The 23,297-nt window shown below is 40.5% G+C and overlaps 1 protein-coding gene across 1 annotated transcript in view; it reads right to left on the bottom strand.

The window, feature by feature from the left end:
• The window catches only part of LOC308117965 (tenascin-like), a 54,601-nt gene extending 35,133 nt beyond the window's left edge, over positions 1-19,468 (bottom strand). Inside the window, exons 1-2 of the mRNA XM_080477098.1 lie at positions 19,152-19,468; positions 3,502-3,681 (exon numbers count right to left, since the gene is read on the bottom strand). The gene's annotated coding sequence lies outside the window, so the exon portion shown is untranslated. The remainder of the gene's footprint in view (positions 1-3,501; positions 3,682-19,151) is intronic.
• Positions 19,469-23,297: the final 3,829 nt, after the last annotated feature.

The following is a 23,297-nucleotide window of genomic DNA, read 5'->3' as shown; positions in this document are numbered from 1 at the left end:
GCAGAGTTCAGAATCTCCAGTCGATGAGAGGAGAAAACAACTTTGCATAATGAGAAACGGCATCTATTGAACGTGATTCCTGTGAAAGAGCGAGCCTTGTAGACAAATAACTGAAAGCAAACCAAAAAGCATTGATGACAAGTCTTAAATGACAGAAATGTGTGTGGACTCATTGTTCAGATCTCCAGAGTTACAATTTCACTACACTCCTGTTTACTGGCGGAGGAGTGCCTCATTAATCCTCCAGTTTCACGCTCCTCCAGAGAGGTGCCTGACTGAAGCATCATTTGCATTAGTATGTGTCCACAATACTCAAATCAACTTCTTTTTTCAAGAAGAATCAAGTGACAAATCAATTACAAGCAAATCACTGCATGCTGTTGGCCTTCCTTAGTTATAACGTTTGAAGTTTCTGGGTCAGACACACGGTAACGGCGGGCCGAGTTCATCGAAGTTCTGAACTTCTTTTCACTCGAGTATCAATGTCGAATCCATGTTTCTATTTTCACCAGACGCTTTTCCCCGCAACAATCTGTATTTCTACTTAGATAAGCATTGCAGCAGGAGTACACCCATTGTTCGCATGAGGTAACTTTCAGCATGTGTTAACATTTTTACAAAATCCCGCAGACAGCCTGTTTAATGCAGAGGTGACTACAGGTTTCTTTTTCCTCCGATAAAGTCTCCACATTAGTGCCGACTAGGAAAAGCCAAGAGTACGGCCCTGAGAGAAGGCTGCAGGGTTGACCAAGGACATCTCGTCTGACAGCGGGACATGGGAAGAGAATTTGGAGAAAAAAATTGAAATAAATATAACCTGTTTACTAAGCTAGAATCCAGTCGCTGTAGCTTCAGTACTCTTCCCTCATGCTGGCAGCGAGAAGGGAACTTTTCCGCGTGGAAATGAGAAACTGGGAATGTTGGCCCTGGACTGACGGCATCTGTTTTGCCGAGTCAAAGGTAGAAAAAAAAACCTGAGGAACTCGTCCTGCATCTGCATAATAGCTCTGCTTTAAGTATAAGTGAGAGTGCTACTGCACGCAGGCTTGATGCAAAGTTTGTTGCCTCTTATTATGTCTGATTGGCACAAACCGTCCACATGCATGAAAACCAACCGTCTGGAAATAAAGTCGTAATGGCAAACTTCTTATAGCGCCGCGTCGGGATTCCAGTAAACACCTGCATCTGCCTGTCTGCGCATATCCGATCATTTATCTTTTATTTTCCACAGACAGTAAAGAGCAAACCCCGATTCTGGAAACATCTGGCCCAGATGGAAATCATCGCGAGAACGTTAATTGGAGCGGTTTCTGTAGCTGATGCAGTGACTGAAAATGCAGCACCTCATTAGCAGGTTACACATTCCCCGCCGGCTGCAGGTCAGATACCCTCGTGTGGGGCTTTAAGAACACCAACACGGAGAACACCAACGGGGCAATTTTCAGAAATTGATCGGTCTGTGTAATGCGTCTACCTGTATGCAATCGTATACATCTTTCTTTCTAATGCACATTAGTAAACTAAATATATTTAGATTCTGCACCTATTAATATGTAATGTAATTTTTATAATTTTTTTGGCACTTGAATCCGACCACTGTGCCTTTTCCCCTAAATATGTTTAATAAAAACTGAATAGTTACAGGTTCTATGTGTTATTTTCCCTTTTTTCCCACCACTGAATTCTATATAATAAAGTTCTGCACAAAATAAGCAACCCAAATATGTCACATTTGGTTATTGTTTCAGGTGTTACAAAGAGATGAATGTGACAATTTAATCCTTGTTTCCTCTGGCAAGTAAGCAAACTGTGTGTTTTCTGCTTCTCATCATGAGAGGGAAGCTAAATATGTCACCACCTCGTATTTTTCTATTCCAGACTGCAGTGCGATAAATTGCTGGTATGTCTCATGCATATGACTAAGCTGAATTATTGCTTGTTTAAAATATAAGAAGTAATCTGCATCTATCAAGCATCTTTTGAGGCATTTATTTTCCATTACAAACTATTCCATGTAATAATGTCTTGCATTTTCTCAGGCATGTGAGTGAAGTCAATGCAGTCAGAATCACCAAGCAATCTTGACATGTCACTTTTCATTATTATTAATCAACCAATCTTTTATTTATTTATTATTAACTATCTGGCACACAGGCATGTAACTGCTGTCAAGGATATAAGATACTTCTGCACTGATGCAGATCAACAAACTGCCATCTGTGCTCATAAAAAAACACACCTGATTCTAGAAAGTCTGAGCAGATTTACAATGTTAAAAGGTCCAACGCGCTTGTCACAGTCACAGAGCTGACACACAGTCTGCAGTTATATAACACTCATATCTCCATAGTGGAATTTTCTGTACTGTAATGTCACAGCACAACTTGTTAAACACTAAATCCCCACACTCTTGTTCGACACCTTTTGACTGAGACTCAGAGAGAGGAATTCAACACGTTATCCATAAAAACAAAAACCCCTAAAAAGGTGTGTGATTATGAGTTACGATCGACCTCTGGTTGTCTGGGTCAAGGTCAGGCAGAGGGAAACAGTGCAAGACAAGCCTCGAGGGGGGAGCTCCAGCTACTAAACCAGCTGTCCCTGCTGAACGAGGTTTGCTGCCTGAAACACCTTTTTCTTACTCTCCTGCGCAGACACATGGCAGGAGGACAGCCAGCAAATAGCAGAGAGCCTGTAAACCATCATCACCCGTCTGAATGCCTCCAACATGAGGTGCATTTATAAATAAAGCTGTGTGTGTTTGTGCAGTTTAGAAAGCTGCACGTCAAATGAAGTGAACAATTAAAGTCTTTGTCAGCTGAAATACTCATTTCAATGAACTGGTGAGTCAAATCAACCATGGAAGAAAAAGGAAGAAAAAAAAAAGATAAAACAAACATTAAAACCACAGTGGACCAGACTTCGATTTAAATTAAGTTGAGCTAATGAGGTGAATAGATTTTTATTTTCCCTTCTTTTCTCCTGCTGCCAACTTTTTTCTTATTTTTTCTCTGATGGAAAAATGATGCACAATGAACTGCATCCCTCCAAGGTAGTGTGATGAATCATCAGGCTTTCCATCCCGAGCCATTCTCATGCATGTCTTGGCCACGTGCACGCACAAACACATACACACAAAGACACAAAGGGCTTTTTTTTTTCCAAATCCATATTTTCCTGAGAATTTTGACAAACACTTTAAAGGCATCTCTGTTGGCTTAAAGTGCGCCGGCTTCTCGCCCGACAACTCCTCCACATGTTCACCCTCTCAGCAGTCAAGTCATCACCTCTGATTCCTGCACTGGCTGCTGCGCAAGCGAGGACGAACTTGCAGTATTCACCAAGAATGCATACACAATAAAAGTCAAATCACTGCCTTCTGGTGCTTCGGTAGCCTGCATTTCTGCAAAAACTGCAACTTGCAAACATTTGTGCATTGAAAGTAAAACAAAGACAAAAATACATCATATCAACTTAGAGAAATGCATAAACATGTCTTACCTATCTGTGTGGAGTTTTTTTGTTTAGGTTTTTTTCTCCCCTGCAAGTTGTCACAGATCCAGCAATGTCACAGCTCCGTCTTCCAGCAGCCCCTCCAGCAGGGTGGCAGTCCTCCTCCAGCCGTCTCCTTATCTTATCCTCTCACCATTCACAGCCCAGGATGGGAGTTCAGCTCCCTCACTGCCACAGAGTGAATCACAAGCAGAGAGAGAGAAGGAGAGAGAGAGAGAGAGAGGGAGAGAGAGTGGGAGTAAAATGTCTTATAAAGTGTGAGGAGTGTTTAAGTCAGACCCCCAGTGCTTTAAAAAAAAAAATAAAAAAGCCCTTAAATAGCCGTCAGTCTCACTCCCTCCTTCTCTTTCAAAGCTGCGTCCTCCCTCCTAATGGATGCAGAGCTCGGGCTGCAGCCTCTAAATGAGATGCCACTGTTACTGGGAGTCATGACAGAGCTGAGCGGTGCTTGTGGTCGTGCCGGAAAATTAGAGGGGAAAGCCGGGCAATGAGAGGAAAAGTGAGTTCAGACTGGCGACGGCACACAGACAGACATTTGCTTTCGACTAGATTAACTGTGGTAATGATTTACGATTTTCTCGTCATGATCGAGGCTGCAGATTTCACTTCTGGGCACATTGTGTCAAAGTGTCATGTCATATTCATGGAAATTATCCTTCCATCACCCAACTTGTATATATATATATATATTTTATTTTTTTAAGCTGTACACTAAACCCTCTGAGAAGGACTTGGTGTAAATCGCTCTGCAGTCGTGTCCAAGAAGCTCCTAATGCTACAAATCTGGGGCATAATTTCCCATTAAGTTAATAAAAGTGACAAATAAAAAAAGTTAAACTGGTCTCCAGTTCCTGCAGGAAACGTTTCTGTGGTCTGACTGTTATTTTCCCCGTGCGGACACGGTTACATCTTCACACTCTTAACAGATGGAACGAGCAGGAAACAGATGCATTATTCATTTTAAACTGGGCGGACACGTTGGATTTCAATAAAAGAGAAGCTGCTGCGAATAAATCTGTGACATCAGTTGAGGTCGACTCGAAGACGCAGCCGAAAGACCAACTGAGCGACGGCGCGAGGCTCAGCTGGGAGAATCGGGCAGTGTGCCGCCACCAGACAGCCTCTGCTGTTTAATCTGTATGTGATTAGATGGGGATAAGACAAGTTATCGGCTTAAGTCTTTTAAGTGAGTCCAGGCTGCCTGGTAAGCTGCTGTTTGTAGTTTGTGAGCACAAACTTTTGTGACGTCCTGCTGGGAAACACGCTTCAAAGTTACCACAACGAGAGGTTACTGTACGCTTCAGACTGTGTGAGGTTTTCATTACATTCTTCTTCTAAACCCATCTCTGTACTCACTACAGCGTCAAAAGACTGCAAAGGTCCCGTTGAACAAAACACACCAATAATATACAGTTTAATATCACACAGGAAAAAGCAAAGAGGGGAAATCCTTCATGGGGAGAAATTTTGTAGTAGATAATATTTTGCCGTTCAGTTTTGAAATTGCAGAATTTAATTTCCAATCTACGTTTATAACTATAATCACAAATACAGTACATGATAACTGCTGCATTTAAAATATATAATCGCAGTAATTTGATGTTGAGTATATTCCAGAAGAAAATAACTGCAGTTTTATGTTAAAATGGATTTAAAGTTCTTTAAAAACCAAATCATGCTTATTATTCTTCATTTCTTTAAATTAATCCTTCTGAATCCTGCACACTGGATCTTTATTGAGTAAAACATAAATCCTAATTCAATTGTGCTGCAACAGGGCTAAGTAGATTTGTCACATTTCATTAAATACAAAACATAAAAACAACAACAGTGTTTGTTGTCTTTGTGGTCCTGTGTGTTTGGACTGATCCATTGTGATGCAGATGGAGGGGTGAAGGATAATATTTAAAGATACAAACATATTGGTTTGTCTACAGAATGACCAAAAGTAAGGGTTTCTTGAAGTTGCAAATCCAGAATAAAATTGGAACAAACACCTTTTTACTAACAGTTTTCTCACGTTATATTATGGAGGCAGCCACTCTTGTCTATTTTCAAAGAAGGGGCCCCTCAATCCCCCCGCAATTTCCACCAGTGGTTCAATCCTACAGTTATTAGTAAGGATGAGAACACCAACCTGCAAAAACAACTCGAATAACTTCAAAGTTAATTTGTGATTTACCAAATCTTATGAAAAACAATCAAAAATGAATGGCATAAATATAAAATCCAAGCCATCTTTATTCAAAAAGTGTTTTACACCAACTACAGTGAGCCAATGTGTTACACACAATATATCAACCTTAAGCTCAAAAGACAAAATAATTAAGAATATTAAAAGATGAAGCGTGTTTGAAATAGTTGAAAACTTTTGTTGTTGCCATCTTTAACATATTCACACATTGACAGTCAGAGCACGGTAAGTTACAAAGGTATAATCTAAAGTGGGTGCGTTTCACTTTAACGGTTTAAAATCCTATAATTATTTAATTACAGTTTGTTAGCATTTCCTTCAAAGCCAATAATGTTTCTAGATTTTCTGTTTGCAACTTCCAAAAGTAATAAGAAAACAATTTCTAATAATTTTATAGGTTAGTTCACAGAAATACAAAACAACACAATGCGTTATAATCCCATTGGAGAGAACCTGCACCAAGCACGTTGGGCTTCAGGATCTCATAATGTAAAGCAGGAACTGTGTGCATGTCTGTGATGGGATTGAAGTGTGTGCACTCGCAGGCTGAGGACACACTCATAAAACTCTGTCACCATCCATCAAATCAAATGTTCGCCCAGCTCGAGTTGACCCCGGGGATCCCGTCTGCAGGCGGCCCAGGGAGAATGAGAAAATGCCAGTGGAACGAAGCAAATAGGTCAAACTGTGGTCTCCCCTTTTAATTTAGGACTCAACATGTGTTTCACATGGACTTCCCACTGCACACACAGGCCATGTGGCCCAGCATCGCACCGCTGTTGATCTGCAATGCAGCTGCTACCGAACCTACAGTATAAACAAATGACAGTTCTGATTACAGCTGAACAATCTGAGCAATATCTGCATCGGAAGGAGCAAAATCCTTATAAGTGACAGCGATTCAACAAGATTGAGAGTCTAAGCACATCAGTAACACCAGCCACACTTTGTCCAAGGGCTCATGTTGAATTGCTCCCAAAAGGTTTGTGGTTGATTGATGATTTTACAAGTAAACATACTGTGTATCATCCTGCAGTGAATATCTGAAGCACATTTCACGGAAGTCCATTTAAAAGCTGGAGGCTGAAAAACCACAAACGTCAACCCCCTAAAGAAAAGGTCATGGGGTCATGACAGGAAGTTAACCCACCCACCAAGGACCAACAATATCTCACCAAAAGTTCAAGTCAATACATCCAAAACTTCATGTATCATTAATGGTAAAACAAATATATTCCCTTAATGGAGTCAAAAGTCATTTAAGCAGTAGTTGAGATGTTGTGACGAATGAACCATCTGACAAGAGAAGTGACTCCACATCAATCTGGCTAAAGATCTACTCAACACATGACCTCTACAAGTCAGAGAATATGTGCTCAGTTAAATTCCAGTGGAAAGAAGTATAATATCAGGTGAACATGGGATGTGAGACAATGTTAAGTCCTGTGATCATGATACAATTTGGAATAAAAGAAAAGTAGACAATGTTAATGTCTCTGTGGTTTCAGATTTGACCTTCCAAAAACTCTCTCTCTTCCACCTAATTTACACCAGTTTGGTCTTTTCCCCCTCATCTCATGGCAATCTGCCGTTTCCAGCATCAGAGATTAAGAAGCTGATCGGCTTATTGACTTTATTAGTTTTGTTAATTTTTCCGTCATATTCCTGCTTCTGACTTCTGTCCTGTCACAACCAGGCAGAATACATAAAGGCTGCCAATCAGTTAATCTCAAAATAGTCAATTCATTGCAATTAATCACACTTTAAATCACGTTTTCATGCAAAGTGTATATTCTTTTGTTGGTCAGTCACACATACATCTTCTATACCGTTTTCTGTGCTGGAGCCAATCCCAGCGTAATACAGACGAGCTCAGGACACACCTTGGACAAGTCGCCAGTCCATCACAGAGCAAAAACAGAGACAGGCAACCAGGCAACCAGGCAACCAGGCAACCAGGCAACCAGGCAACCCCACACACTCAAGTTGAGTTTTGAATGTTTCCCTTTTGATGCAAACAAAACCACCTAAATGTGCAAAATCTTCTATTTAAATGTTCACCAATGATAATCCCAATGGAAGCCAGAACACATCCCAGCCACTGACGAATCAAGAATCTTTAACTTTATAGATTTTTTTTAAACTTACATTCATCAGTTCAGGGACAATCCATTTGACGAAGAGATTATTCAGGATCCTTTTTGGCTGCAGTGATATTTTGCGAAGCTGCCCAAGACTAAACATCCACTGGTAGTTTATACAGCGGCACTCCTTCCTTTAAATCATAGCTGGATCGTCCTGTTCATGCTGCTGTTTTGACATGCTATTCGGGACAATTCTCTGTCGTCCCAACAGACTGAAACTGGCACCAAAGAAAAAGTGAAAAGTGTCTCCAGCTTGAACCTCAGAGGACTTCAATAGAGGAGCTCAGTGAATCACAGTCCGCCTCAGTTTGAAAAAGGTCATTGACTGAGTCATGTGAATATGGACGATCATAAATAATGACAGAATAAAACGATGCACACCCTTGTTTTTACACTACAGGTAATGACAGTATAAAAGGTGGAGCAGACAGTTTCAATATGATTGTATTTCCCAAGAGAAGAAATGTCAAAAAGGAAATTAGTTTTTAATGAAAACATAGATGATGCAATGGTATTTACTTGGTAACTTACACATGGAAATGTCGAGCAATTATTAAAACTATCTGGAAGATGAGAAGTCTCCTTAAAGAAACAATCAAAAATGCCTTTCGAGCACACCACAAGAACCTGAAATTAGGTTTACTGAAAAAACACTTTGTTTTGTCAACACAATTTCAGGTAAAGATGTATTAGGAATTGATTATAATCATGAAACAAGTGGCATTGCTGGAGTTGGTGAAGTTCCACTGGCTGTTTACTTGTAAAGCCTAATTTCAACTCAACACGCAGACACACATAAAGCCTTTCTTTTGTCTCTGCTTGAAGCTGATGGACCAAACACTGCAGTACCACTTTAAGCCTTGAGGGCCCTGATGTTCAACGACCTCACTGGCCGCCAGCCTTTGTGCCTCATTAGAACTACCTCCTTCTGTTGTAGTAACCGAACTTCTTCCTCTCTCTAAAAACATGCTCATTTACTATTTTACTAAACTCTTGGAGTCGCTTGTAATGAAGCAACTCTAAGCTTTAGTCTGCATCCACGGCATCTGGGATACATTAGGAGCTTTAGACAGACAGTAATTTACAGGCGCGGTCTGGATGTTGCCATTTTCCCCACCCATTGTCATTCCTGGACAAATCTGTCTCTTTTCAGAAGTGGATCTTCTTCCACCAACCGAGTGCAGTAACTTCAGCAGAACTTGAAGAGTAAATCCGTCAGACACACACACAGTGCTGACAGCTCAGCTGATGTTTTCACAGCTAAAACCACAATAATACAGCTACGTACACATCATTACAGTCACTTTCCCAGATAAGTTTATTTTTGAAAAGGTTGTGACACTGTTTAAAACTCCTGTTCAAACTGTATTTAAATATTATCTCTGAGAAACTTGGTTCTACTGGATCTTTTTTTTAACCCCTCATCTGTATTTTGTCAAATACTTTGATATGGTGCTCTAGATTTTATTCACAGTATACTGGTGTCCTCCTGATTCGGGTCCTAAGTGGACTATTTTTTTGATATCAACAAAAATATACATACATACAGTTATAATAAATCCGTTTTCATCTAATGTTCTGTAAATCCAATTATACCTTCAGGAAGAATGAACACTCTTTATATGGACTGCATAATTCAGTTACTCCCATGGTCCAATCCATAATACTTGTTTATCAAAAGTACAAAATTGTGGCTAAAGTTTTCCAGAAAAGGTCTCATCAGATCAGGGATTTACGACCAACAAGCTGTCAGTGAGTCGTAAACACACACACATACAGGGACTCTCCTTCTTAGATGACCTTTCATTAGTTTTAATGACCCACTATAACTCTTGGAAGCTCGTGACACTCGCAGGAGACACTCGTAAGAATCTACATCTGCTATCGATTTGTTTCATCGCAGCTGGTCCACTGCAGTAAATACCACAAAATAAACAATTCGAAAACACCGGAGTGTATATATGAGGTGAAATAATGACGAGCTGCTGGTACGAGCTGATGACTGAGGTGAGGAATAGATCAAATACTATCAGACGGCCAAATAGTGGTAACGAGGGGAGAAATTTAATGTTTGATATTTTCTTAACAGTGGTTTCAGTGGCAATTAAAGGCAATGCTTGATAGAGAGTCTTACATACTCCTACGCGGCATTAAGTCCTCACAATCCACCACAGAGTCGCAGCTAAAGGCCAACAGCAGACATTAAGCAGACCAGAGACATCACAGCTTGCACAAACATGAACTAATATGGCTCTGAAGGAATCACAGATGTCTCTCAGGTCGCCTCCCGAGGCTCGGCAGCACATCTGCCGAGAGCCTCTGATCGCAGCCACAACGCAGAGCGGCTTGGACCGTGCGGAGATCGCTTCCCTTTGTTGTCCCAGCGCAGTTAACTCTAATGAGCTCGAGCTCTTTACAGATTAGAGGATCTGCACGTCCAGGCATTAGTGTAAGGATTAGAGTGACACTAGTGACTGATCGTTACTGAATGGGGTCTTTGTTAGCGGTGGCGTTCGGCTCTGCTGGCTGAGTGCTTAATAAACGACAGGGCCCATTATCCTTAACGGGATCAGCGATAGTCAATCATCCTCACAGTCGGTGTTAGAATCTGCAACAGGAAGCAGTGCAACTGTTTCCCTCCCACAAAGAAAGCCCTGATGTCACCAACTTTAAAATAGAGCATTATGTAAAATGTTATCATTAATGAAGGAACATGCCACACTAACAAGGGTTGAATATTAAAGAGGGTTAGGCAGTGTCTTCTTTTTCACATGATCAACTTGTGGGTGGCACAGTCCAAAAACATGCAATTGGGGAATGTAGTCACCAATTAGCCGAAGTTCTATGCCTTTTGATTGTTGAAAGAAGCAAGAATACCCATAAAAACACAGGGAGACATGAAAACTATACAGAAAAGCTCCAGGCCAGAGGTAACGGTACCAACCACTGCATCAACATGCCGTCTATTTAGCCCACATAATGGTATAATGTTCATGCTTCATCCTCTTATTCTGGCCAGTTAATTTTTCTGAGTAAATGTTCTTTATCAGGTCCGGAGAGAAATTGTCAATTAAAGCAGACAAAGACAGAAAAGACCTGCTGCCATTTCATTCGGAGTGTCTTTTGTCACGACTGAACGCTCCAGTGGTTTTCAGTCCTCTGAAGTAAAGAGGGTGATAAAGGGTTACTAATCGTCTTCTGAAAAGCTACAATGCTTGAATTTTAAAATAAACTCATTACTTTTAACTGCATTTGTCATAATTGCCCCAGCATAAATAACCTTACAGGTTCAGGTGAAAATACCGATCCTGGTTCCCCTTAAACAGCCTAAAAATGTATAGTTGAGATTGATTGGCGACTTTAAAACTTGTGAATGCGACTGTGTCTCTGTGTTTGTCCTTTGATGAGCGACCGATCCAGACTGTCGCTTGAATTCCCCCAAATGGCCGCTGGGATCGGCTCCAGCCTTCCTGCAAGTTGGATAAAATATAGAGGATGGCTACAGAAACAGCGCTGGGTTTCATGGCTCATCTTTGATGTCGTTTTCAGACAAGTCACAAGTCTGGATTACTCCAAATGCCAAACACATGGACGACAGTGTTGTATTGAATGACGTTGAAAAGCTCCAACTTGGACATAACAGTAGAAACATGCCGATTCTCCCTCAACAAATCTTCTTGGGATTTCTGACCGCGCCGTCAGCACATGAACAGAAAATGTACCAGGATGAAGCTGCAAATGGCCGAGCTCAGATATCCACGGCCCCTGGTGGCGTTTACATCTCCACATTAATCCTCTCTGGAGTGTCGATGACATAAATGCCAACTGCAATCCTGCTAAGTCCCTGTATTCAGCTTTGCACAACGGAGCATCTGACAATGAAATGACCGTCAGTTTGATCATGTTAAAACTGTTTTTAATGTATTACAGCAGTTCTTTCAAGTCTTTTTTTTTTTAATAACCCCAAATAATCTTGTCTTTATCAACATTTTCACATTATTAAGTTGCCAAGATAAAATGAACAAGGACGGAAAAAATAACTTATGCAGATGTTTCTGCCCTTCAGATTTATTTAGAAACCTTAAAAGAAATCCACACCACATCCCAACCACTGCTTCAAACCATACATGCTGTGTCGAGTCAGGAAAATCACTTTATTCTAATGAGGACAGATGATTTGGCTGAACTCGGAACACAATCACGTCCTATGATTCTCAATTGAAGGTCTAGCCAATAAGTTAAAAATACCCCCATCATTTCGAAACTAAATACGACACAGAACAGTCACGCTAATTAAAACAATTCTGCTCCAACACAAACTTCATTGCCAAAGAAAACTGCACTAAAAAATAATCTGAGACATGACTCGGGCTCAGACAGACTACAGTTGACCTGGATGTAGCTTGCAGTTGGGATATTTTTGAAGTTGTTGTGAACAATTCCTCATAACAAATCTTTTGATTGGAAGTGGGACTAAATTAAAAAAAACATATATATCTAATTGATTCAAGAGAATTAATCACATTTTAATAGTATCTGTATCTGATACAAGAAAAAATTTTGTAGATGACAACCAAATATACATACAGACAAACAGAAAATACAATAATGTCGATTGTGTTTTTTAAGCTTCCAATATTAAAAAATAAAGCAATTTACTGTTTTTCATCCATATTTTATAGGCTTGTTCAATTCAAAAGTTCTTAAACTGAAACTTTTCGGCCATCTCTCTCATGAATGGCATTAACCTGCCGCTGTGCTTTGTAGTAGTTTAAACACAATGCATTGTTATCTAATGTCACTCATCAGTAACTTGCTGATGCATCAATATGATCGGTGTGCCGGGAATTCAAAGGATTGTTTCTCAAACGCATCAAGAAATATAAAAACGCAGCACTTTTTTTTTTTTTCAATCATTAATTTCAATCATGAAGCCTTAGTGAATGTCTTTCTACTTTGACTTGCATCTCCCCCAGTCCAAGTTGCTCCCATGATGGCCGAGCATCTGAAATAAGAGCTGCTGCCATTTGTGCCACTGCGTGTGAATGTGTGCACGGGAATAAGTGGTTGGGACTGATTGTGTGACGCTGAAGTGGTGAAAACGTGCCGTAGAAGTGAAGCCCATTTCTCATTTATCATCACCGAGCTCCACAGAAGTCCTGGAAATGTGCTTCTCATTACAATCAGATGTGTTGTTCCTCCTGTTCTCGGAGCCTCGACTTCCAGTGAACGTGCTCAAGTCCAGAGATATTCGTACCCAACCTCAATATTGCGGCTTAAAAAGTACCAGATTGTGCATGCGCTGTCTCGCAAATGGTCGCGCAGCTGAAAACAGGCAACTTGTGAAGCAGGTAAGAAGTGAGTTATAACTGCGTCCAGCAGGGCCTCATATCTCCTGCAGGCCTGCGTCGATTCAGGCAGCTGAAATCTTCCCACTGTGGGAGATGGACGGTCTTCACAGAGGCCACTCGGTCTGGCCTTGGTTACTCAGCTCTTTTATGCAACGCAGCTGCAGGAGTTTCGCCGCCTCTGCTTTTGGACAGGGGGACATATGGAAACTATGTGGGTAGTACAGTGTGGACGGTTGTCTCCAGTGTTTCGTGTGCTTGAGAAATAGCTTTCATAAAAATCTCGGAGGCGAGCCAACGAGAAATGTTACACGATCAGATTAAAATGAGAAGCAGGCCATTTCAAGTTATAAACTAGTCGGGAATAAAAAACGATTCTACTATATATATTAGTTGTAATTGCATTTTATTAATGAAAGCCTTCTGGTAACACTGAATATCCTGATGGAGAGAAATACTGCAGCACCAATATCCAAAAACTGCTCCGTATGCAGCGTGTCGAAGAATAATGTGCAGACGAGCCGACCAGCCATTGATAACTGTCAGCACAGCCTTTGCTGCTCGAAGGGCATCAAGTTTACAACCCTGGCTTAAAATGAATACGTCATGTAGATACAGTATATTTCAAACAAGCTGTCGAGCCACATTAAGGCGGCACAGCACCCCATTGTTCTCCGCAGTTGACAGGGAAGACAAAAATGTCTGCAATTGATCATTATCTTTTCAAGATCCTTTTATGTTTGACAAAAGGATGTAGCGGATAAAAGCGGTGAGATACTCTCTCAGCTCGCAAAGTAAAATTTTAGATCATCTGCGTGAATCAAACGTGTGTGCAGCATGGAAGAGATTATATGGAAATGATATATCATCACCTCATCCCTCAAGTACACCCAAACATAGTGCAGCAGGGGTGGTTCCAGCTCTTAAAACAAAAACAAAAAAAGCATTTGTGTGTCCATTTGATTGCACTATGGTGGTAGAAAATCATTCTGCCCCAGCGTGAGAAGGATTCATTCATAACGAATGCGGTGTGTGCTCTTCACTCCTGAATTGAATACCATCTGAACCACATGTGGACACACATTTTATTTCTTACATACAGATACGGAGTGGGCCAGAACAACAAAGAAAGACAGTTGAAAGGAGCTTCAATGTTTACAGCGTATTGTTCTCTGCGTGCATACAGTAAGTGGTTTTATTACATAAAAGCAGCACCTACTAGTGGCTCAACATGAGAGCTGCATCACTTTCAAAACATTGGTGTATAAACGTGAAAAATTATGCATTTTCACGTGAGATGTTCTGTACTGTTAATGGATTCTAAATCACACTGTGCAGCTCCAACCTTCCCAACTCTTAATGGCTGCGAATATAAAATCTTGTACTCGGTGGAGGCTCTCATTTTGAAATGTGGGAATGTGGAAAGAGCCGGTGGCGTCAAAACAAATGCTCTCATTCCTGCAAACTACTGGAAAATGTCAGTTTGATGGTTTTCTCTTTACATCAATGATTTTTTTTTCTCAATTCCATTAACTCTCCAGTAAACACCAAGCTGAGACAGCTCCATCATTTCCAGCTCTTCGTCATCACCATTTGAGGGAAATATGAGATGAGATAAAGATTCCTTGAGTGACTGGCTCAGACTGAAAACTCAAAAAAAAAATCCTGAAGCAGCTGCGTTGTGCTCTCAAGTGCTTCAGACAACAGAGACCAGGAGAACTAGCGTCAGCCTGATTAGTTCTGGTTGAACTACTGGATAAACATGTCTGTGTTCAGTCAAACATTACTGTACCAAGTCAATACTGAATAAACTGGTGTTGGAAATGAAATCAAACACAATAAAAGAATGTTGCATGAGTAGGAATATTTTCGGTGTGGACTAAATAGAAACATTATTTTAGATTATTCAATTAGTCTTTGGGGGTAGGGGGGGTCACACAAATCAAAATTTAAGACAATTTATTTGGTTATGGTAATTTGGTTAGGGTGAGCCACAACCCTACTGCTGCAGAAACAGTAATTTGGAGGTTAGCATTTAGCATCCCGATAGATGTATTCAGGCTCAACATCATCCATCAACTCCCTGACACGGTTACATTCTGCTAATTAGGTAAAAGATTTTGTCGGTTCAAAGTCGTGACCAGTGTTGCCACAGTGACCTTGAAGTTAATTTCAGCAGCTGCCGACAACACCCCCGACCGTCTCAACACACGGTTTTGCAAAAAACTCAGAAAAAAGGGGCGGGGCTTCCCGCCAATATATCTTTTTACTCAGGAAAATTACAAAAATTGTGTAAAAAAAAACACCTCTGCAGTTGTGTTCTTGTTGCAATGATATGATTTTGTGATTATGTTTGTTAGTTCCTATTCTTTTGTGTCACCTGAACGCACCGTTTGAGCGAGCTGGTCTGTGATTGGCTGAGAGTGAAGAAGGGGGCAGGTCAGGTGAGCATGCGGAGCACGGAGCATGTGTCCGTTTGGAGGAGAACCCAGTTCTGTTCAATAATAAAGCGGCTTTGCAGACAAGACACTTGTCCTGTTGGACGTTACAACAGTAACACACAGTGACTTGGAGAAGTAACTTTAATTTAATTTAGAGAGCATTACTAATTAACAGGTGGTCAGGTGCTGTTGTGTGGAGGCGGGCTGATGTCTGATGGCACTGGAGCTCATACTAGTAGCCAGGTATACATGGAGAATACCAACTAACTGATATTCCTGGTGAAGAATATACAAATTAATAGACAAAATGTCATGACAGTATCTTACGCTCATTTTTGTTCTACATTAGATACAGATACAAATGGTGGCATCGTCTGCACTCTCCATTTCTTCAGGGAAAAAAAGCCTTGAAGTAAGGTGGAAGGAAACTATTGAGAAACACTAAACTAAACCTCAATGTTACAGTTTATGCATTTCTCTCTGGCAAATCAAGCCTTGCTGCAAGATAAAAAAAGCAGTCCGCCAAAGACTGAACTTGCCACGGACTGTGGTGACCACCAAACACCCAGCTGAGTGAAGCTCATCCAAATATGCAGTCAGATGTTTTGTGGTCTGAAGTTGTGGAAAAGATTTTTTTACCTCAAAAATACAAGCAGTAAAAAAAAAAAAGATTATATTCAAAATATTCTTTAACACAAATTTGCTCACACTTGATTTAAAAAAACTATAAAAAATAACTAAAATCATTTATCCCCTTGACCATAGATCAAATAGAACAGTTTTTTTTTTTTTTTTAATTATGGCATTGAATTTCCAGCTCAGTATTACTAATAAGACAAACTTAACCCCAAACCAATCAAAACAAACTTCTGCTAACATGACAACCACCCCACTGCCCTCAGATGTGGGAACCCGTAGGAGGTGGAACATTTCTATAGAAGTTATTCATTGGAGATGTTCACACAGCACACAAGAAAAAAAAAACCCATGAGACTTGCTTCTCTGGAACGACCGTTAAAACCTCAGATGTTCAGTGTACAGTACCAGACCACAAATGTCAAGTGAACACAAAAACTGGGTATAAAGACAAAGCTTTAAAAACTTTGGACTGTCGCAGACACAAGTGGTAAATTTACCAGATGATAAAGCAAAGCTTTCTTTTAATTTTTTCATTTGTTAAAACTAATTTAGGACCGTTTACCAATATCCATTTTAGTATTTCTGATTGTGTAGATTTGGATTCGTCACGTATGTAACACGGAGCAACGTGACGATACCTCCAGTCTTGAGCCGAAGTCCGATAAGAAGTCAGACAGACGGCCGTCGTCACAATCTGTCTGAAGCTTTAGTCTACATGACGTTGCAGTATTGATATTTCAAGTAGAAAGACCCAGACATCCCTGCCCCCTGCAACCTCCTCCAGCTCATCCTGAGTGGAGGCCAAAGCTGCTCTAAGCCTGACTTCAAGATCCCCATCCTGCCAGACCTGGGCTGACCTTTAACCCTAATCCAGCCGGTTCTCCCCTTTACACCTGCAGTAGTACGTTCAGCTTGGAATCCAAACATTTCAGAGCGACTTCATCTCAATGCCACCAGCTCTACCTCAGATTTAGTCCTGGAAGACCGAGCTCACCCCGTCATAAACAGTTTGGTTTGTCCTCATGTCAGCGTGTTTAGAACTAGAAAATCATTCTTATGTCCATGAGAAAAACTTTGTGACCCAAGGTGAGGGTGGGAACGCACACCAACTCGTAAACTGCTTTGGTTGCGGTGCAACTCGGAAACTGGGTATTTCAATTTCAGTTTAGTTTGTACTGCGGGAGCGCCTGCCAGACGACAGCTGCACCAAGTTATTTTTAATTCCAATGTCATTTCTCATGGGCCCAGCTCTCCGGCACGAGACTATCCTCTTAGCGTCATCTCAGGAATATCAACTGATAAACTCAACCAGTTATAATACACGTGTTCTTGCAAACTCTTCCAACTTTACATTTTTCCAATTGTTATAGTCTATATAGTGTATAAGTCCACTTTAGAACTCTCATCACTCTCAAGACAAATTTTTAGAATCTTTGAAGATGGATTATTCACAAAATGTGAAAATTGATATAGTTTGGGTAAACAGACTTTAACCAAAAACTAATTATCTTGAAAATGAAGAATGTGCAAAAGGGTAAATATATTGTCGAGTTCTTGGGCTCATCTCTGCTTTTTAGTGATGAAACAGTGGAGAAAATAATCAAATACCGTTTAGTGTTGAGAATCACCATTAGCCGTCTAAAACCTCAGTGTGTGCGTTATTACAGCTAAGTACTTTAATTTATTCTGTGCTAACAGATATGTAAACACTGGTTGAAAGCGGTTTATATTACTGTATTCCTAAAAGTCAACACCTCGACGTGTTGTCTGGAGTGGTAATTTTGTCTAAATGTCATCAAGACAAACTGTGGTCTCACTCTTCAAATAGTCCCGATGCCGATCCCCTGAGGACGGTAACAATCAGACCCTCTGATAAGATCTCTGGACGTACTGTCCGCCTCTGTTTTCTCCTCAAACCTGCCATCCATCTTCAGGAGAATGTGGCTGCTGTCTCCGAAAGCCATGGTGAGCAAAACAAACATCCCAGCGACCGAGGAAAAGGGCTCGGCGAGGCGGGATGTCATCGCTCTGAACCAGATGTGTTGGCGGAGCTGCCGGCTGCTATTTTCAGCTTCACCGGAACAACAGACGAAGCTGTGCTTTTTATCGGTGGGACGCGTCCATCTGTAGTCTTTTATTGCCGATAACAAGAATTTTAAAAAAGCGTTTTCCAATCGTACTACTTCCTGAGGACACACGACTGAAGTTCACTGAGATGGAATGAAACAATTAAAGAGAGCACTGCAACCAGTGTGATCCATTCCTTTTTTCTTCAACTTTATTACATAAATGAATCTTTAATTCCTGAACATAATCAGTTATTCTTCCACTGCTTTCATTACTACCATTTGAATTAATCCGTTTCTTCACTCAATCTTTAATTTTACCTCTTTTTTTTTTTTTTTTTTTTTGCTGACTGTTGATTAACTGGTTGAGCCCCGAGGTGATTTCATGAATCAATACGACGGCATATCCGGAACAACAACTACTGTAAGGCTGCAGTAAAAAGCTAATACACAAAGAGGAAGAAATAAAAAATAAAACACCATCAGTTAGTATTTGCTTTTAACAAGGTGAGAAATTTAGTTAAAAGATGAAAACGTTCAGTTTAAAACCAAATCCCCTCAGTTCAATTTTACATGTGGGATAAACTATAATGAGATATTAAAAATTAGAAATGTGAAATAAATACTTAAGATGATATTTGTCAGCAATAAATTGCCACAAATCTAGAAATCTGAAAAGCATATACAAGCAGTGACTTTGTGATGCAGTTATAAAGTGAAAATATCTATGATTTCTGCCTAGATGACAAAACTCTGACCTGATTTATTCTCCATAAACTAAAAGGAGAGAAGAAGTCCCCACTTACAAGTCGTTCCAGCCACATCAGCTCAGATCCATCAGCAGCAGGTGAAATTTAGTCCTCCAGAGAGACGTTTCCATCAGCAACTGGACGGCAAAACAGACCACAGGCCAGGATGATCACACACGATCCTGCAGGACAACATTACATCCAGCAACGCCGTCAACAAAACACAGTGCCGTCTTCTAAAACAAAAAAGTGCATCGATAAATTGTGAATTTAGCAGGACAAATTGTTTGTTGGTGTTCTCAGTGGCCAACAGTAGCTGATATGTGCATGGGGTCATCTGCCTCCCTGCAGGAAGTCTGCACAATAAAGAAGCCAAAATCAATAGTGGTAACGAGCCATCATCGGAGCAAAAGAGGTCAGCGCTTCCAGACAGAGAGAGATTAGAGCTGGCGGATTCGTCCGGGCACGGCGGACCGAGCGCTGCCGTCCTTACTTGGATGCAGGTTTTACGAGTGAAGATTCCTCCGTATAAAAGGACAAACTGTAAAACTGAATGTCTCCACATGGACTATTAAGAGTCCTATTGATCCATTTTTTTTCTTCTTCTTTTCAAACACACTTGAGGATTGAAGTAGTAATAGTTTTCTTAAATCTTGGCTTTAAGTAACGTCATTTTTTGGCAGCGCGATTTTCACATTTTACTTTTGCAACTGCCGAGCTGCTCACTGAGAATTTGTTCGAATTTAGTACAGCAGCTCTGTCTATTTGAATAAACTTCTGTGTACTGAAGGAGTATTAATCCTGAAAACAACACAGGTTGACCGTCCAGTGAAAGAATGATAAATGACATACGGCTTAATTATCACGGGAGTGTATCTCTTTTTAATGTACACTATAGTGCTTTGAATTAATGATAAACTGTTTCTATGACTTGATGTAGTGGTATTTGGTATTACCTCACAGCCAAGGCCAAAGCAATCATATCCGTTGTCCGACCACCGCACAGACATCAGAATCAGCTGCCAACATCAGGCGGCTGTAAGCAGGCCAATGAGCACCGGGTTCCTTAAAACCAACCACCAGCTGGCCGTCTCAATACCAGGAATAGAAAAAGAAAAATGACTAATGTTAAAACCATTTCGTTCTGGGTTATGCCGCCATTTCAAGTCGACAAAAATCTGCACCTGATGCATCCTGGATAAAAAGGGTGAACGTGCCCCAGTGCGACCTGTGAAACCCCACACAAGATGGGCAACAAGAATTCACGTTTTAGTATTTAAAAATGTAACACAAAATATAATAAAGCATTTGAAAAAAAATAAATGTTAATAAAAAGTCATGCATGCAATAAAATGGATTAGTTCCCCTTAATTTAGTATCAAATACGCAACATTCGTCTGTCATTTAAAAATATCCTATATGATTAACGCAAAACCCAACAGCTAGAGAGGTTTTGGGGATTTTACTGTATTTTGTACAAGAAGTTTTCATTAAAATTGTCTACATTTTCACAAAACCAAACAAATAGTATAGAAAATGATGACATTTATCACATATACTGTGCTTCACAACAAAGAAAAACTTCAAAGTTTAGGTTAATCTGACCAGTCATAATGAAATGGGGTTGTATGTGGCCCCTGAACCAAAATGTGTTCAACACCCCTGTTTTAAATGGTTGAACACTTTACTGAAACATGAATCATTAAGTGTTTTGCAAAAAAATAAATAAAAAAAATAAATAGAAAATAGCCCAAGAACAAAATGTTTTGCCTTTTGAACTTTTGAGTTAACGCCGATTCAGCATACCTTAAAAAAGACATAACTCTTGTGTTCTTTCAAAGAACGAGGTGAAATAAACCGACATACACGTGTTGTTTTGTTCAGGTTGTGCGAGCAGGTCGGAGGTAGAGGTGACATGGTGACTTCCCCGGTGTCTTTGATCATCCGTTTCTTAGAAAGGCGGCTCCGAGGGAACTCCTCGGAAATCTCATCACTGACGCTGCAGATTTACACTCGGCAAGGAAAAACCTCGAGGAAATCCTTCATGCTTGTGTGATTTCCAGAACCGCAATGAGAACTTCCCTCTTTCGCAGTAAACGTCGGCGTTGATGAGTAAATCAAGGCTTTTTCCCCTCTTTTCTTCTGGAATCTAAAGATGGTGAACGATACCTCAGAGTCACATCTGTTTGCTTCTTGTTCCTATAAGGGACCAATTTTAAAAGTTATTCCTGTGCATTAGTCATGAGTGTTGCAGCACACGGAACAACAGCTGGGTTTGCTTTCAGATTTCACCAACGCTCCCAGTTTTCTGTCAGTGTTTTGATCCATACTACAAGTTCACACTAGCAGGTTCGTTCAACAATCATGTCACACTTTTGGACAGAATACTGGTGATTTAAAACATGTACAACACACTGACACAGTATTTTGGACAACTTTGACAAGGCCATCTAACAAATTATAATTTTTTTATTCTTCTGGCAAAATTCAAGATGGCAGCTACAGCCTGATGCACACACTGGTTAAGTGGTTAGCACTCACCTCACTGCAACAATACCCCGGTTTGATTCCAAGACCGGTCAGTCAGTGTGGAGTTTGTTTTATGGCTGGATGGATGGTTGAATACTTCTTGAACCCCCCCAACAAGACGACATGGAGAAAAATATCTTTTCAATCCATTTCTAAAGAGCCTTTTCCATTGCCAACTGGATTAAATGGGTCAAATACATGAAGTCCCTGAGGCCACATGTTAGCGAGACTGTATGAATGAACTTTTCACCCTCAATATCCATCTCCAGAGTCAGTTGTGTGTTTATGTACGTGTGCAAATGATCCTATTCTGCCTGCCTGCCTCACCTTACAATTTCCTGTTTTGACCATCTTCAACAGCGTGCGGCGAATTTTGTTTTGGTTGCAAGAGGAACTGAAACTGCACTGAGAAACACGGAAATACTTTCTCAAAAATATTTTTGCACCAATAACTGGTTTATATCCGTTTTGTTTTTGCTCTCCAAAAAGAAAACTACACTTTCTCTAGGGCGCATTTATATATGTCAATCGCTATGGAGTTGTAGCATACGCTGTTCAAAGAAATCATCCGAGACCTGATTAACGTTCACAATCTGAAAATTGTATGTGTATGTTGGCTAATAATCACTATAGACTTCAAAAAGGAGTGAAAAATGTAGTAGATTTGATCCTTTTAGAAGCTCATGGATTATCAGGACAGGCGATTGTCGCTGGAGTTTGCATGAATGTTTCACGTAGTTCCGAAGCTACACAAGCAGCCACCAAATCGGTAAACACTTGGTAATTCTAGTCTGTGTATTTTTACAAAGTGTCAAATGACACTGTATCATGCAGGTTTTAAGTAAACAAAAGTCAAAGTTGTTTGAAGCCGGATGTCATTTTGCTGTGTTTTGTTTTATTAAAAAAAGCTCAACTTATGAATTACAATCTTTTGTTTATTTTCTTAACTATAGTTGAACCTGAGTACTACTCACATCTGTCAAAAAAAGTGTCTTGAAGAGAAATTATCTGTTTTTCCTTGCCGGATTGAAATGCACAGACGATGAGTCGCCAAAAGCTGCTATTCAAGAACCTTCTTCAATTCTATTCATCGTGCTTTTAGCTCAGGATTAGCAGTTTTCCACATCGTTAAGTTTCCTCAGCTCTTCTCTAGTAACTCACACGTTTCTCAGACACACAGAACTTTGTCATTTGTAGTTTAAATTCTGCTGTGAAACTTTTTGAATGATTTTTGCTTGCTTCGTCAGTGAAATATGGTAATAATGGAGATTTTTCACTGGTACTGTAGCCAGAGGCGGAACTGGGTGGCTTTCAGCCCTGGGCCAACTTCCGAAACTTAAGTGATGCACTTGAACGCATCACTCAAAACTGCCAGCTACGAAGCCGCGTTTAAACTTTAACTGCTCAACTAATTTGTTTTCAGAAATACATTCCTCTGAACTGTTTCAGTAATAAAAGAGTAGGTTTTTGTCCGAGCCGCGATGGTGGTCCAGTTTTAACTGGAGGAGCTGACAGCTTTGAGTGATGCGTTCAGGTGCGTCACGTAAAGCCGCCCTCCGACATTTTAACGAGCTGCGGGACTCATAGTAGCGATGTTACTTGCTAAACAGGATTAAAAAATGACTGTCATTAGCGAGCTGGAACACGCATGTGCAGCACACGGCAGTGCCGAAG

This window comes from Lipophrys pholis (assembly GCF_963383615.2).
Source record: "Lipophrys pholis genome assembly, chromosome: 12".
Lineage (NCBI taxonomy): Eukaryota > Metazoa > Chordata > Actinopteri > Blenniiformes > Blenniidae > Lipophrys > Lipophrys pholis.
Note: the sequence above shows the minus strand (reverse complement) of the source record. Positions and strands in the feature narration are given on the sequence as shown.